Genomic DNA, 17,228 nt, shown 5'->3' with positions numbered 1-17,228 from the left:
AGCTCCTCCAGAGTTACCATGGGCCCCTCGGCTGCTTCTCTAATTAGTGCTCTCCTTGCGTGGGCTATCAAATTTAGATGGGCGGCCATGTCTTAGTAAGTTTTCAGTTGTGCCATACTCCTTCCATTTTCAGATGATGGATTAAACAGTGCTCTTTTAGATGTTCAGAGCTTGGGATATTTTTATAACCTAACTTTGCTTTAAACTTCTCCACAACTTTTTCCCTGACCTGTCTGGTGTGTTCCTTGGTTTTCAATATGTTGTTTGATCAATAATGTTCACTAACAAAAATGACACATGGGTTTACTCTATTTACTAAACAATTGACTTCTTAAGAAAGTTGGTCACACTGGATTTTATTTCAGGGTATCAGAGTACAGGGGGGTGAATACAAATGCGCGCCACACTTTTTAGATTTTTATTTATTAAAAATTTTGAAAACCATGCATAATTTTCTTATCACTTCACATATACTTGCTAGTTTGTATTGGTCTATCACATAAAATCCCAATAAAATACACTTAAGTTTATGGGTCTAACATGAAAAAAATGTGGAAAAGTTCAACGGGTATAAATACTTTTTCAAGGCACTGTATTAAATAAATAAATAAATATTATTATGTTACCTTATCAAGTTATTTAATTTTCATGTTTGTTAAGGCAACAGCTCATAGCATGTTAAAGGGTTTTTCCACATTACAGAAAAGAAAAAAACACGCACAGTCAACCTTACTGCATTACAGGTATATAAGTCAAATGATGGTATTTTGAGTGCCCTTTGACTCCTCTAGCATAATATCAATCTGTGACCCCCACCCTGTGTTCACATCCCGGGTCTCTGCCTCTTTTTCCCCTCCTAGCTGAAACATCACAAATCCAAGTAGAGTCTGCAGCCTCATTAGTATTCACTTCAATGCAGCTTAAAACTGAGCAGTTTATGAACTGTTCATATGCTTCTGTGGTGAAAGTGTATCATGTGAGATGTCAGCTATGAAGGTGCTCAAGGGCAGACCAACCTGCGTCGGTGGAAAAGCTTCCCACTAAAATGAACCAGGGGGCTACCAGATGTTTGCTTTAAACAACAGTTCAGCGAACGCTACTGCATATGGGGCTCCGAAGCAGATGTATGGTCACTGTACATCTGCTAACGAACTTGCATTGGAAAAAAAAGGCTTTAGTTTTTGTGGCAGTATCGGCATTGGAACTCCACTGATTGGAAGAGAGTTGCCCTCTCAGATGAGTCACATTTACTGGTTCATTGAACATTGTGACAGGCAAGAAACATCAGAGAACAAACACCTTGCAACCATTGCTGGAAGAACACAAGCTGGTGGTGGCAGCATTATAGTCTGGGGAATGGCAATCTCTGGGCTCACTCATCCAGTTGAAAGACACTCTCAGCCAATTTATCCTTGCAGATCATGTATACCCATACATGCTGATTGTCTTCCCTGGGGCATGTGGGATCTTCTAGCAAGACATGCAACATGTCACATGGCTAGAAATGTCTGACATTGGTTGGAAGTGCATTACCAAGACTTCCAAGTACTACCCTGGCTTCCTAATTCCTCAGAATTAAACCCAATTGAGCACCTGTGGGACCACCTTGATTGTCATGTTCACTCTATGCCTCCAGATACCCGTGACAACCTATCAGGACCTTATTGAGTCACTCCCTGTCTGTCTAGCTGCTGTTCATGCTGCACACAGTGGTTTCTCTGGATATTAGCTGGTGATCATAATAATGTGACTTGACTGTGTAGCTAACCTATTGCTCAACCCCTACCTAAGGATGCATGCGCTGGCCCTTTAAGAGCCAGGCACTCCCTACGGGCGGAACGAAGAGGCCTAGTCATCAAGGGCAGGTTGCGGCCTGTCATGGAGGATGGACCCCCTGTAAGGACGATTTGGAAGGGTCCAAGCCACCAAAGAAGCAGCACAAAAGTGAGAGGAGCTGTACCTGTGCCCACCTAAGATAGCAGAATAGCAGCAGGCAAGGGCTGCAGATATAACAATAATCCTACATGTGATGATAATGAGATTACTGCTGGATCTCCACAGAACAGGATGTGGTGACTATTATTAGACTTAGTGACCACTGTGGAAACTCTAGGACATTTGATTTTATTAAATGTAGTTACATGGAAACTTTAAATAAATAATTCTTAAAAATATTTTTAATATAAAACAATTTTTTTGTAAAATTTGGCCAAGCAGCCGAATTGAATTTTCTAATAATTTGCTCATCTCTAGTACCAAGTATCAGCAAGAAGTGTGATTCTAGTGGGAATATATCAACATTTTGACAGCACAGGTAATAACAAGTACATGAGATTTACTATGTACATTCACCTAAAAAACGAAACTTCTCTAAAGCTTTGTTAGTTTACCTTTAGCTTAACTGTTCAGTTCTTTCCAGTTTAATCCTGTCCACGCTCTGGAAGTGAAATGTAACCATGTACTAGAAGAAGATCCTGGTAGGAAAACCCAAATGAAGAGGCAATGAAGACATTCAAAAAACATTACATTTTCTGGGGAAAACGTATTAAAGATCCGTCTTTGAAAACTCCTGCGCTGCCAGACGATGTGAATAATTTATGACTAGGCACAGGCCTCATCATAACTTAGGTGCATCCTTCAGCTGTCCGTGCCCCAGAATGAAATCTCAGCACTGCCGTAGATTTCCTTCTTCATTTGCTCCTGTCTTCAGGCGAAAATGAACATAAATGTGGAGGGCAGCACAGAAACTCCACCTGTAACGAAATTTGTCACAAGTGGCATTTAAAAAGTTGCAAATATGAAGTTTGCGACTTTTTATGGCAAAAATGTGGCGCAAGGAGATGATAAATCTCCCCCTCAGTGTTGTAATATAATGAACAGGTTTACAGTGCTCAGTTTATATGATCCACCTTTTTCTGGAATGGTCATATATCTATACCGTATATGTTAACACTTTAAAAAAAGAATGTTACTGTGATCTCAAAAGCATGGACATAAAACTTGAAGCTTGGAACCCCTTACACCACTGACAGAGCATATGTGATCCGAAGTGTGTAAGACCTTTATATACAGTATACTGTAGGTTACATTACTATTACAAGAATCATCCTACCTGTAGTCTGTTCACAGTGACATGTATAATATATGCTCGGAATATGCTTTCCCTGTTCATGCCCTCCCGCATAAATGAAGACATTTGATTAGCTATATATACTGTTATATACTGCAATACAGTGCACAATATGGTTCCATCGGTATGGTTCAGTACTGCATTCTGTATGTCCCACTGTATTCCTCCCTGAAATAGTGAATTTCAGAGGAATATGACTTGTAATTTGTGTGAATGTCTTCTCACCTTATTCATAATCCACTGTATATAAATTACATATAGGTGTGGTTGAGCTCTTATGGAGTCATTGGAAAATCTCAAATTGTGAACTTTCATTATGATGTCAGGTAAGCAATTGTTTCTCATAATATTGTAAACTTTATGAATGGGCAAATCAATACTGAAAAACTATGGCACAGAATTGGTGTAGCAATCAGTGAGTGTGGACCCACTCTGCCACATGGCCAACGTTGTTTAAGTGAACCCCTCACAATACACCATATGGTGGGGGTAGGCTTTCCCGAGGAGAACACCAGGTTGCCATATCTTGAGGTGGGTAGAACATGAAGCAACTGGCCAAGGCAGACCAGGTGGTATCGGTGCTAAGCACCAGCGGTGCAGGCATAGTCAGCAGGCCGAGTCATAACCAGGAGAGACAGAGAAGTACCAAAAGATGAGACAGAGTCATAGTTGTACAAGCAAAGCGTCAGGGAAAGCGGCTCAGGAGCAGGTCAGGCAATCTGGGCCAGAACCAGGAGGGTCAGAACAAGACAAGCAAGGTTCAGGCAGGTATCGAAATTCAGAAGGTGGACACGAGTCAATATACTGGAACACTGAAACGTAAGAACACAGACCTTCGCAGAACACTATGGACCAATGACACTTATATAAATGTGCATGAGGACTGGGATTGGCCAAGGAGCCAGAACAATTAATGTGTGATGGCTTTTTAAATTACTTGGAGTGACACGCGCCGGCCTTATGTGCGCACACAGGAGTCCAGCAGGGAGACACGCCACACTATGCGACTGGAAGAAGACGGAGGCAGTAGGGGAGGACAGGGAGTGCCCAGACTAAAATATGAGGCTGTGGCGGTGAGTAGGGGAACATTGGCGGCCAACAACCACCGCTTCAACTGGTATATTAAGAAGTGTGTTTGTCAAACATTTTTTTTGCGCATAAAATATTTGTAAAAAAAAGATCTTTCAGGTGCCAGCTAAAGGGGTTGTCCCATCAAGACAACTTATCCCCTACGCACAGTTTAAGGGATAAGTGTCTGATTGGCAGGGGTCTAATTGCTGGAGCCCTTGCCCATCATGAGGGTGGTGGCCCATGCTCCTTACTTTTAATGGAGCTGCGGTCACACATGCAGCTCTATGGTGCTCCTGGAGATTTCAGAGCGCTTGCTCTCCCATACGTATCTGCCACTCCATTCAAATAGAGCCTTCATTCTTATGATGATCAGCAGGAGCCCAAGTGGTTAGACTGATTACCCACCCCTTCCCTACCAGTCAGACACGTATTCCCTGTTCTGTGGATAAAGGATAAATTATCTTAGGCCTCTTTCACACGGGTGAGATTTTCGCGCTGGTCCAATGCGTGAGGTAAACGCATTGCACCCGCACTAAATCCGGACCCATTCACTTCAATGGGGCTGTGCACATGAGCGGTGATTTTCACGCATCACTTGTGCGTTGTGTGAAAACCGCAGCATGCTCTATATTGTGCGTTTTCCACGCAACGCAGGCCCCAGAGAAGTGAATGGGGCTGCATGAAAATCGCAAGCATCCGGAAGCAACTGCAGATGCGGTGCGATTTTCATGCATGGTTGCTAGGATACGATCGGGATGGAGACCCGATCATTATTATTTTCCCTTATAACATGGTTATAAGGGAAAATAATAGCATTCTTAATACAGAATGCATAGTACAATAGGGCTGGAGGGGTTAAAAATAAAAAATAAAAAATTAACTCACCTTAATTCACTTGTTCGCGCAGCCCAGCTTCTCTTCTGTCTTCCTCTTTGCTGTGCACAGGAAAAGGACCTGTGGTGACGTCACTGCGCTTATCACATGATCCGTCACATGATCCGTCACATGATCCATCGCCATGGTAAAAGATCATGTGATGGACCATGTGATGAGTGCAGTGACATCATCAAAGGTACTATTCCTCAAAGAAGAAGATAGAAGAGAAGACGGGCTGCGCAAACAAGTGGATTAAGGTGAGTTAAATTATTTATATTTTTTTTAAACCCTCCAGCCCTATTGTACTATGCATTCTGTATTAAGAATGCTATTATTTTCACTTATAACCATGTTATAAGGGAAAATAATACAATCTACACAACACCTAACCCAAACCCGAACTTCTGTGAAGAAGTTCGGGTTTGGGTACCAAACATGCCGATTTTTCTCACGCGCGTGCAAAACGCATTACAATGTTTTGTCACTCGCGCGGAAAAATCACGCATGTTCCCGCAACGCACCCGCATCTTTTTCCGCAACGCCCGTGTGAAACCAGCCTTAGGGCGCTTTCAGAAGAGCAAGGTTTCAGTCCGGATGCGATGTGTGCTGTGAACGTTTTTTGCTCATCATCTCAGTGTTCATGAAAAACCGCAGCATGCTCTATATTGTGTGTTTTTCACCCAGCTCTGGCTTCATAGAAGTGAATAGGACTTGTGTGAAAAACAGGAGATGTAGATTGTTAATTTTTCACTTTTTTGTCACACGCGTGAGAAACTCATCTAAACGCATTGCATCAGCGCAGAAAAAAAAACACACTCACACCGCAGTCGCAGACAAAACTGAGTGAACTCGCATACAAAACCATCAGATTTTTCCTGAACAGATCCATTCCTGACAAATATACAGTGCTGTGGATTCGGTTCAGAGCTCTGGATATGGCAATAGACTAGTGATATATATTCAGATGGAAAGAAATAAAAAGTGCTGTTAACATGTTTATAAGGGTGTTTTCACACATAGGTTTTTGATGGAGTTTTTCAGCAGTTTTACTTTTTTAAGTGCTCATGCACATGGCCGTAAATATTTTGCGGTCCGAAAATCCTTGAGGCACAAAACACAGATACCGGCTGAGTGCATACTGCCATTAAATTTTTTTTACTCCTGCAAAAATGTCCTATACACGTCCACAAAACAAACTAAATTAGGACATGTTCCATTTTTTTGCGGGAACGCACAATGGATGTATGGACGCGGACAGAACATGGTGAGATGGCCAGGTCCGCATCCAATCCACAAAAAAACACTTGTAAATATCACAAAAGCTGGGGCTTTAAAGGTTCTTTTTTTCCTTTTAAAAAAAAATAAACACAAAAAACTGCAGCTTTCAATAGGCAGCGAGAAATACTCAGTAATTAGCTGCTGCCCGGGCTTGAAAAATCTCCTCTCAAACCTGTCATACAACTTTGTACATAGAGAACTCGAAATTGCATTGTGTATTAAAACCTTTCCAGATGTTGTCTCGGAGTACAATAAACTCTATCGCTAAGAAGGTTTAGATGATATATTTACTACGTCTTTAAGACGTGATTATGATTACTTGCAAAATGAAGCAAAATCTATGCAATTAATAACTGGGGATGGGAGAATGGGGGAGGGTGCAGTCGTTTCCTGTAAAGGTCGATGTTTGTTCCTATTTATTAAAGAATAAATGCTACAGAACAAGCATGTACACTCAATGGTGTACACTGACATTTCTTTGTAGGTAACAAGCTTTTTTTTTCAACTGTGCAATGCCATGGGAAAGGAGAATTGAAGGAGAAGAATCTTCCAAATTTATAATGAGATTTTATTAGGAATACACTATTCAACTCGAGTTTCAATTTAGGAGCACGTGAATATCGTGGCATGATTAGGTTTGTGATTTATCATGCATTGTGTGGTGGTGCATCCTCCAGGTGTTTCCATTTTCATAGACTATTTGCTATTTTTCAACAGTCAAATAAGTTTGCACATTCTGGTCTTTCATCTCATAACCATATCTCTTCTGAACAATGGATTTAAACGGACTGTCCATTTTGGGCAAGCTTTTTTTCCTTGTTAGAATATGTTTAAGAAAAATAGAACCCGCGCTGACTTGTTAGGTAGTTGTGTAGATTCGGATATTGCCGCAATATGTGGAAATTATTCCAATACCCAATATCCACTAACTAAATATTCGCTAACTCCTCGATTCGAATACAGCAGAATCTATGTATCAATAGTCTATGGCAGATGAGAATCCAGTAATTCAAATACAGTGTGTGCATAAGAATAAGCGCTGGACACTTACTGGTATGTGCACTGCCGGGCACGCTTGATGCTGCGGATGGATTTTTGTGTTGCTAGCTGCGATTCTCCTGTTGGTGTCTCTTCCGATCCTGTCTTCTGCTCACCTCGTGGTACGCGCGTAGCTCCGGCCGGTAGCTCTCGCGCGCACAGGGAAGCGATGTTTACTCGTCGTCCTGAAAACCTTTCGTGTGACGTCACACCCAAAGCTACGGAAGCCTCTAGGGTCCACAATACCTCTGACGCGTTTTGGAATAAACGTATTCCTTCCTCAGGGATGAGTGTAGAGCCTGTTTGGCCAGCTTTTAAGCGTGTTGGTTCCCATGGAGACAGCTTTTGTTTGGAAGACAGTACAGGCACAATAGAAAACACCAGAGAACACCAAAATGATCGAGGAAAAGGTCTTACAGTGTGTCTTATGGATTTTTTGGATTATTTTGGATATTTTCTCCCCAAATCCATGGGTCCACTTTGCATACTTCAGATCCATAATAATTGATTGCTAATAATAGCTAGCAATTTTTACTCCACTTTGATTCTTGGCATTTTCTCGTATCTGTTTTGGTGGTCCATTGTTTATTTGCTTTGCATATATTATTACTTTACAAGGGAGTATGAATTATGAGAAAGTGAATAGTTCAATTTTGTGATTAAGGCCAATGGGAGCCAGGGTGTTTAGGTTATTTATCCATTCACTCTCCTTACGAGACATCAATTTTATATAGTCGCCTCCTCTGGGATCCTGCCTTACTTGTTCTATACCTCCAAGGACGAACCTTCAAATCTACCCTTGTGTTTCTCAGTAAAGTGATGTGACAATGGATGACCAACAAACTTCTTATTAATATTTTTTACATATTCCCATATTCTGATTTTTAGTGCACGTTTGGTCCTCCCTACATACATCTTCCCACAGGGACATTTTATATAAGAAATGACCCTCTTCGAGTAACAAGTGAGGTGATTTTTTATTTTATATGAATTATTTCCAGTAGTAATCATGGATATTGATGTAAATACCAGATATATTTACTGTATGTTTATCTTATTCTTTCTTGCTACAGTCTGATGAAGGCACGGATGTGCCGAAACGTCACTGACCTCGCCGTAGCAACTACCATTGTGTACTAAATAAAACGAAAATTGCACTTTATACAATTTCGGCTGGAGTCTTTGTATCTACTATAGACAGGGGTGGGAACCCTACTCCAGCAGCAAATCCACTGCGTGCTACAAGGGCTCTGCTTGAAATTATAAAGAATCCCTAACCTGGTGAAGCACCGTGGCAGAAACATGACAAGCGAAACGCTTTCATTCCAAGATGATGAAATCAGCTCTATTCTATCAAAAGTCACCTTAACAAGTGATTTTTTACAAACGCCAAGCTCAGAGTTCAAAGCTAGAGACCTGGAAAGAGAATCTAGAAAACTCTTGAGCTTTGAATTACACAGCGTAACCATGGCCGAATATCTCAAAGTCAAACTGAGAATACATCTGGCAACCCAGCGCAAAGAAATTGAGGACACCAAACGGAATAAATTCCTCAGAGACACTGAAGACTACCGTCTAAGCAGAGTCTACCGATGGCCCGATACTCCTTCCACCAGCTCCAGATGGAGATCTTCCTCAACCGACTCCTCCAACTCAGGATCCAACCGAGACCCAAACTACCGATCAAGACAAACAGATTTTCGACCTCCAAGAGCCCAAAGAAGATCCAACAGAGGAACATATCTGCAAGGAATACAACCTACAACTGTGATCACAAGATCTCAGGTAAGGACACAGTCACTAGTAGTCAACATATCTTCCCACTCACTCAGTCCGGCAGACATGACACATCTAGAGAAAGGTCTATCCTTCTGTCCTTCCCATACACTAAACACTTTTCAACTGGAATTAGATCTACATAGATTCTTTAGACGTATTAGATTGACAACCCATTTCAGCGCAATAAAAGAGAAACCCACTCCACAAAGTTCTAATACCCTTATCTCAGTCAAAGACCTATCACTAAGGAATAAAAGTTCTTACATGCCACCAAAAACTCAACCACCAGTAGAAACATTTGTATCACTGGTTCAAAAGGACATGCTTTCCTTCAGGAAAAGTATAGAAAAACAGGAATTGAAATACACCAGCAACCTTACTCAAGTAGACAAACAGGCTCTCAAAAATCTAACCAAACAAAAAAATCTGATCTTTAAACCAGCTGACAAAGGTGGGGCCCTAGTTATAATGGACAGAGATCACTACATAACAGAGATTCTGAGACAACTTAGCGACGAAAATATCTATGAAAAGCTCACCCACAATCCAACTGCAGATATATCCCTCAAGATACAGGACACACTAACTCTACACATCTACAAGGGCACCATAGACCAAGAAACAGCCAATTTCCTCATTAACAGACACCCTATTATTCCCGTTTTCTATACTTTACCCAAAATCCACAAGAATCTGCTTAACCCGCCCGGACGCCCCATTGTAGCCTCCACTGACTCCATCCTCTCGCCCCATCCATCTTTCTAGAAAAAATACTGACCCCGGAAATCAAAAAAACTCCATCTTTTTTACTGGACACATCTGCCTTTCTAGACACCCTTAAAAACCTTGGACCGATACAACAGGATACCATTTTGGTAACATGGGATGTATGTAGTCTATATACTTCAATCCAGCACCACAAAGGCTTGACAGCGGTTGACAAAATCCTCAAAAAAAACAGACAAACATCCAAATATTATTTCCCTGTGTAATGATCTACTTTCCATAGTACTGCATCATAACTTCTTTCTATTCCAAGACCAATTCTATCTACAAGAAACAGGGAACGGCAATGGGGTCAAACGTGGCACCCCCATAATGCCAACAGCTACATGGCAGATCTTGAGGAAACTCACATATACCCTGACAATACCTTCATTTCACACGTACAACTCTGGAGAAGATATATCGATGATATCTTCTGCATCTGGAAAGGCACAACCGATACATTACTTGCTTTCCATGAATTTCTAAATCACATCACACCTGAACTTCAATTTACCATCCATTTTGATCCTACAACCATCAATTTCCTAGATACACTGGTAACCAAAAATCCACAAAGGAAGCTCACAACCGATCTATACAGAAAGCCAACAGACAGAAATAACCTATTACACTTCTCAAGTTTTCATCCAACCAATACTAAAAAATCACTTCCCATGTCACAATTCCAAAGGATCAACAGGATAGTACAGACAGAACCCACACAGTCCAAGAGGATTAAAGAAATGCAAGATCGCTTTAGAGAGAGAGGCTACCCTGCACATCTAATCAGACAATCAATACATCCCCGTAACACTAACCGTCCACTAGGTAAACGTATACCATTCGTTCATACATATCACCCGAATGTGAGAAAAATGGAGAATAGCCTTAGATCACACTGGCACCTTTTAGCCAGGGCCTATCCAGACATTGAAGAATTCAAAAGACGTCCGAAAAACCTACGGGACCTATTAGTCCGGGCAGATATTGGTTCAGCTACCAAGATATCCCGTCAGACATTCCTCAGGACACCCAAAAAAGGTACATTCCCCTGTCACCACTGCATACAGTGTTCCCATGTACAAAAAGGCAACAGTATATCACACCCATACACAGGCAAACAATTTCTAATAAATGACTTCTTCTCATGTGACTCGGATTTTGTCGTCTACAGACTCAAGTGCCCATGTGGACTCATTTATGTTGGTGAAACCACCCAAACCATCCGTAACAGAATATGCCAGCACAAATCATCCATACGCAAACCAAACCTGTTACTCCCTGTCCCATACCACTTCAATCAGGCATCACATTCTATTTCTCAACTTAAATACCAAGTCATAGAACACATCCCAGCACCAAGAAAGGGTGGTGACAGAATCAAACTATTGAAACAAAGAGAGGCTTTTTGGATACATAAGCTTGAAAGTATGGAACCACGGGGGCTCAACAGAGAATATGAGATACAAACCTTGTTATGATTTATACACATGTCCGTATATTAAACGATCTCCCTTTCTATTCACAGGCCCATTGACTCTCCGGGATTACTCTAGTGCCGCAAATGTATCCTTTTATGTGGTTTGTTATTTCATGTCATACGTATTGTTATACTATGTCACCATGTTAGGTAACGTTATTACCTCATAATTCTATTTTCACCATGTCAGCACAGTTAGCGTTATATGTTATTACCTCTCAATATCTTTTCTGTCACAGTATCCTGGTTCTTCTCAGACACTTCACTTTAACATACGACCATTGAGTAATTATAATTCCCATTAGATATTCCTCCACCCCATTCGCACAATTATCTATGAGTATCTCTCACCTCTTACCCAGACATCCGCCCCTCCCACCACTATTCTCCGATACATTCCATCCGCACAATAGCCACATACACTTTCCCATACATAGTACAGACCACACCCCCATGATCATACCTATTTCACTTAAACATCAGATATATAGTTACTAAGAAATACTGAGATCACTTCTTTTATTTTCCAATTTCCTTATGTAGTAATGATTTCTTGATCCATATAGTACATTCCCCATACACTTCCGGCTGCTGGAACGCAAACTTGCGTTCCACCTCGGAGCACTACACCAATCTCTCCATTATACTTAGGCAAACTCTACATAGAATTCTTCAACATCATCAATAGAACTTATTACATCATATATCACTCTATTCTATCCATTCCTATCTATCACTATGTATCTGCGGGCCTGCCCTGTGCTCCACCTAGACACTTCCGGTCGGTGGAACGCAGGACGTCAGTAACGTGCGTTCCAAGTGACGCACTTCCGGTTCGGGAAGCGCTTGCAATGCCGGATTTATACCCCCACGCTAGTGACCCCAGACATGGCGCCTTTCTCCTCTTAGCGGTACAACCGCATGTTCATCTCTATACTGCGTCCACACCTGTTATCGTCGGTACTTTAAGCGGCACTAGGTAAGTTAGTCCTGAGAATCTGGACCACCATGTTCCTTCTTATTTATAGCCACTACTGATTATACCTACTACTCTGGTGACATATAGATAAGAACTGTTAACTTATATCAAACAGCTACCCTGTTATTATTAATTTACCTGATCACAGATATACCCACCTTCGATTAGAGGATGACTACTACTGGCTGTTTCCTTCCCCAATACAGCCCTCTCCAGGCTTGAACTTCAGCAATAGAAACTTTATATGCTTTCTTTGTATTTTGTTATGCTGATATAGCATTTCCACCTCTAGATTTTACCTTCAAGTTGATGCGTTTGTAAACCCACACAAATACGCATACGCATAACAAACGGTCGCTATCATGGATATTGATGTAAATACCAGATATATTTACTGTATGGTTATCTTATTCTTTCTTGCTACAGTCTGATGAAGGCACGGATGTGCCGAAACGTCACTGACCTCGCCGTAGCAACTACCATTGTGTACTAAATAAAACGAAAATTGCACTTTATACATTGCACTTTATACAATTTCGGCTTTGTATCAACTATTTCCAGTAGTAATTTCCTTAATGTTTTATTTTTGTCTTGATGCTAGGCAGGCCTTACATGTTCTACATGAAAAAAAAAACATTTTTGTCATCAGGTATAAATGACTTCTTTCTGTTTCCACCATTTTTAATTCTAATGGATGGAGCTATTATGTTTCCCAGGTTTTTTGACTTCCTAAAGATAAATTTTGGTGCCTTAGGTAATTTTTCCCCAATAACTTTGTCATGTTTTAAAATATCCCAATGCTTTTTTTATAATTTGTCTGAATTGGAATTCTTTTCCATGGTACTGAGTTATTATAGGTATATTGAAGTCAGGGATGTCCTTCAGTGTGTTATTTTCAATCTCATTAGTTTTATCTTTATTTTTTGGTTTGAGTGATTTACGCTCTATTTGTAGGACTTCATTTAAATTTTTTTCAAGTTCAGTCGCATTATACCCTTTTTCCCCAAAAATTTTTTGCAAATTGTTTGCCTCACATTCAAACTGCTCACTCAGGGTACAGTTCCTTCTCAAGCGGAAATATCGACTGTGTGGGATATTAATAATCCAGACCGGAAGGTGGCAGCTATCCAGAGAGATGAAACTGTTACTGTCTGTGGGCTTGGAGTACGTTTGAGTCAATATTTTATTATTCTGAATTTTAATAGTTAGATCTAGGAAATTAATTTCCTAAGTACTGTAAGTGGGTGTAAACTGTAGATAAAATTCATTTTCATTAATTTCCTTTAAAAAGTTTTGTAGGGATGCTTCACCCCCTTTCCATATAAAAACAATATCATCAATGAATCTCCGCCAGAGGACCAGATTCGCACGGAGCATACCAGTGGGGAAGATTGTGGACTCCTCTCACCTCCCCATATATAAATTGGCGAAACTCGGCGCAAAATCTGGTCCCCATGGCGGTCCCCCACGTCTGTAGGAAAAAAATGTCCTCAAATTAAAAATAATTGTGATTTAAAATAAATAGGATGCATTCCCCAAGGTAGTCAATTTGTTCTGGAGGGGTACTTCCCTCTTTGTGTAGGAAATATTGGGCCGCCTCCTTACCTATATTATTTTCTATCACCGTATAGAGGGAGGTGACATCAAGTGTCCCCAAAATATAATCAGGTTCCCAGTCTATTGTTTCCAGGATTTGTAGGACATGTTGAGTGTCCTTTAAGTAGGCCGGCAGCTGTTGGACGTGCTTTTGGAGAATAGTATCCACATATTTGGACAAGTTGCTTGGTAAACTGCCAATGCCAGAGATTATTAGGTGCCCAGGTGGCTGGGATTCCGACTTATGAGTCTTAGGTAGGTAATAAAAACAGGAGATTCGTGGATATCTGATGTTTATAAAATCAGCCTCTTCTTTGTTTAAAATACCTAACTTTTTCCCTTTGAGTGTCAATTTATTGAGCCTCATTTTATATTGTTGTGTGGGATCATTTTTGAGTATTTTATATGTTTTTTCATCATTAAGTAGTCTATTGGATTCTTTTTGGTAGTCTATGTAATCTAATACCACTATGCTCCCTCCTTTATCTGCCGGTCGGATGACAATCTCATTATTCATCTGCAATTTTTTAATACTCATTTGTTCTTGTTTACTAAGATTGTGCTTATATATTTTATTATTGTTCTTAGTATTGATTTTTCTTAAATGCCTAGTAACTAAAGTTTCAAATGTCTTGAATGACTCTGAATATTCAGAGGATTAAACCAGGATTTATTTTTTAGTTTAGTGTGTAAAAAGTTAGTGTTAGTACTTGCACTCTCTTTTTCTATTTTAGTAGAGTTTTTTATCATACTATTTGTTTTGACTAATTTTTTACAATCAAATTGTGCCTCATTTTTCTTATAAAAATATTTTTTTAGAGCTAAATTGCATACATTTTTTTTTAGGCCAATAAAGGCATCGAAGGGGCGGAATTTAGCTGAAGGTGCAAACTTCAATCCTTTGTGTAATATATTTCTGTCACTATTCGTCAATATATATCTACTTAGGTTAAAAATCTTTTGTCCGGTTATCTTGATTTCCTTTTAGGATAATTTTTTCCCCTCTGTCCTCTTTTTGTTAGTGTTTTTCTCTTGAAGTTCTTGGTTGAAAAAAATCTTTCCTCACAGTTTTTTTTCACTTTACTAGTGTTCCCGGTGTTCTGTTTAGATTAATTTCTAGTATTTATAGCATAATTTGATGTATGGGATTTTTTTATGTCATTTTTTTTGGACTATTGCTCAAGGGTCTCGATGTACCAGCAGTTGGATTATTATCATCTTGATTTGATTTATCAATAGGTGTATTTTCAAGTGAACTAAATCTATTTGATAATTCCAATGGGCTATTTGGAATAACCTCTACTTGTTTCTTGTTGCGGATATGGACCGTTGGGGTAAGTGGGAATGATTTTGTCCCCTATGTCTTGGTTATCCTTTGTATGTTGTTTCCTAGATATATGGACTGTTGGGGTCAGTGGAATAGTATTCTCTTCTTCTTGTATGGATGTCACTATACTTACATTGTGAAGTGTAAAATCAATATTTTTTTAGAGCTAAATTGCGTAAAAATTATTTATATATTTTTTTGGAACCCTGCAGCGACGCAGTCCGCACATAGTTTTATATTGTGTGAGCTTATTTCCTCTATTTAGACGGCAGCGCGAGTATCTCTTTCTTGTTTACCCACTTATACATTCTAATTGCCTAAGATACCCAGCGGCACACCGTCACCCCTCCAATTAGTACCACTAACCAAAAACTATGAGTGAACTGTGGTTAGAAGGATCGAATCAAGTTTGTACAAAAGTTCTTATTCAATTCGCAGAATAATGCTTCTCTTGATAATATAGACTTTGCACATAAGCAAGTAGAAGAAGCATTGGGACGGATGAAAAAATTAGAAAGACTACTAATAAGTGAAATGAGAGACTTATGGGAAGTGGCTTCCCTAGAGAAATATCTTGATTGGGATATCATCCCCAAAGGGTTAAAAATCTATAAAACCCTAGTGGGTGATGTGGGGGATAAACATATGCAAAGAGAATGGGATGAATTGTTTCACAATTTTTCAAGGCAGGCAATGTGCTTTATTATTGAAAAAAAAAATGGACTAATTAAAATTAATAGAGAGATTGCCGAAATATTTGATAGCCTAAAACCATTTAAAGACCACCCGGATATTATCCATCTACAGGGATCTATTAAAAATAGAATAAAAATGAAAGAAGAAGAAATAATAAGTAAAAAGAAATATAAATTTGATAGAGACTGTATCCCTCAAATTACCGCATTACGCACTATGTCAGACAGATCTATTTTTAACACCATTGATGAAACTAATTGTGATAATACATACAAGAAAGATTTTACACTTCACAATGTAAGTATAGTAACATCCATACAAGAAGGAGAATACTATACCACTGACCCCAACAGTCCATATATCTAAGAAACAACATACAAAGGATATAGGGGACATAGGGGACAAAATCATCCCACTTACCCCAACGGTCCATATCCGCAACAAGAAACAAGTAGAGGTTATTCCAAATAGCCTATTGGAATTATCAAATAGATTTAGTTCACTTGAAAATACACCTATTGATAAATCAAATCAAGATGATGATAATCCAACTGCTGGTGGATTGAGACCCTTGAGCAATAGTCCAAAAAATTACATAAAAAAATCCCATACATCAAATTATGCTATAAATACTAGAAATTCATCTAAACAGAACACCGGGAACACTAGTAAAGTGAAAAAAAACTGTGAGGAAAGATTTTTTTCAGCCAAAAAATTCAAGAGAAAAACAAAAACAAAAAGAGGACAGAGGGAAAAGAAATTATCCTAAAAGGAAATCAAGATAACCGGACAAAAGATTTTTAACCTAAGTAGATATATATTGACGAATAGTGACAGAAATATATTACACAAAGGATTGAAGTTTGCACCTTCAGTTAAATTCCGCCCCTTTGATGCCTTTATTGGCCTAAAAAAATTTTTTACGCAATTTAGCTCTAAAAAAAAATTTTTTAAAGAAAAATGAGGCACAATTTGTCAAAACAAATAGGATGATATAAAACTCTACTAAAATAGAAAAAGAGAGCAGAACCACCACTGGAAACAGAGTATTTGGGGCTTTGAAGGGAGCTGTTGATGGTGGCCTCTCCATTCCCCACAGCACAAAACGATTCCCCGACTTCGACTCGGAGAGCAAAGAGTTCAATGCCGAAGTCCACCGCAAACACATACTGGGCCAGAACAGGGCAGGGTACATGCGCCTCTTGATGGA

Source organism: Bufo bufo, chromosome 6 (genome assembly GCF_905171765.1).
Source record: "Bufo bufo chromosome 6, aBufBuf1.1, whole genome shotgun sequence".
In the NCBI taxonomy this organism is placed as follows: Eukaryota; Metazoa; Chordata; class Amphibia; order Anura; family Bufonidae; genus Bufo; species Bufo bufo.
Note: the sequence above shows the minus strand (reverse complement) of the source record.